Raw genomic sequence first — 1,063 nt, forward strand, 5'->3', positions numbered from 1 at the left:
CCCCCAAATGTTTGAACTCCTCATTCCGTGACTTGTGGATTTCAAAACTCTTGGATGGTTGGATTGTATTTTGTCTGACAGGCTCTCTTGTATATATGGCTTATACTTCTTGAATTTCTGAGGAAGATTCCATCCAACTTTTGCTTGACCATTCATGGAGGTTCAATGCTACTTGATCAATCAATGTATATGCTTCGTCTACACTTTTGTCAATGAAAGAACCTCCAGTTGAAGAATCTAGCAAACATTTATTTAAGAAAGAAATTCCCCTATAGAATGTGTGCAAGGTCAGCCATTTTTCCAAACCATGATGAGGACACTATCTTTGAAGACTCTTAAATCTTTCCCATGCTTCAAATAATGATTCCCCATATACCTGAGCAAAATTTGTGATGCAATTCCTCATGTAAATTGTTTTGCTTGGAAGGAAAAAATAATTCAGAAATTACTTCTCCAATTGTTCCCAACTTGTGATGCTTTGAGGATGGAGAGAATATAACCAAGTCCTTGCTTTATCCTTGATACTAAAAGGAAATGTCATCAACTGAACTGCATCTGCTGACACTCCTTAACAATTCACCATATCACAAAGCTCTAGAAATGTCTCAAGGTGCAGATAAAGACTTTATGATACTTCTCCTCCAAATTTGTGAACTTGTATCATGAAAATTAACTCTGGGTCTAGTTGAAAATTTTCTGCTTCAATATGAGGTTGCACAATGGGAGACATAAATATTGCAAAAATAGGCGCCGAGAAATCTCTTAAGGGTTTGCTTGACATGTTAGTGCTCATCGATATTCAAGAAAATTTTTTTGAGTAAAAACTAAAATGAAGAATTAAAGATAAGAAATAAAATTCTATATGAGAAACGAGAAACAAAATGCAAAATTTAAATTGCTAGAAAAAAAATAAGTGTAGAATTTAAAGACAAGAAATAAAATGTAGATTTTTTTTTGATTATGTATATGGAAAACAAATTGTAATATTTTTTTTTGAATTATGAAAATGGAAAAATAAAAATTATTCACAAGTCTAGATTAACTAAATTGCTAATCTACTAAT

The 1,063-nt window shown here is 32.1% G+C and overlaps 1 non-coding gene across 1 annotated transcript; it reads left to right on the forward strand.

Annotated features, from left to right (window-relative positions):
- The first annotated feature begins 302 nt into the window (after positions 1-302).
- LOC122013116 lies at positions 303-408 on the forward strand. The gene has a single exon (XR_006120457.1). It is a non-coding gene; the product is annotated as a small nucleolar RNA R71 (small nucleolar RNA).
- Positions 409-1,063: the final 655 nt, after the last annotated feature.

Source organism: Zingiber officinale, chromosome 8A (assembly GCF_018446385.1).
Source record: "Zingiber officinale cultivar Zhangliang chromosome 8A, Zo_v1.1, whole genome shotgun sequence".
Taxonomy (NCBI): Eukaryota; Viridiplantae; Streptophyta; class Magnoliopsida; order Zingiberales; family Zingiberaceae; genus Zingiber; species Zingiber officinale.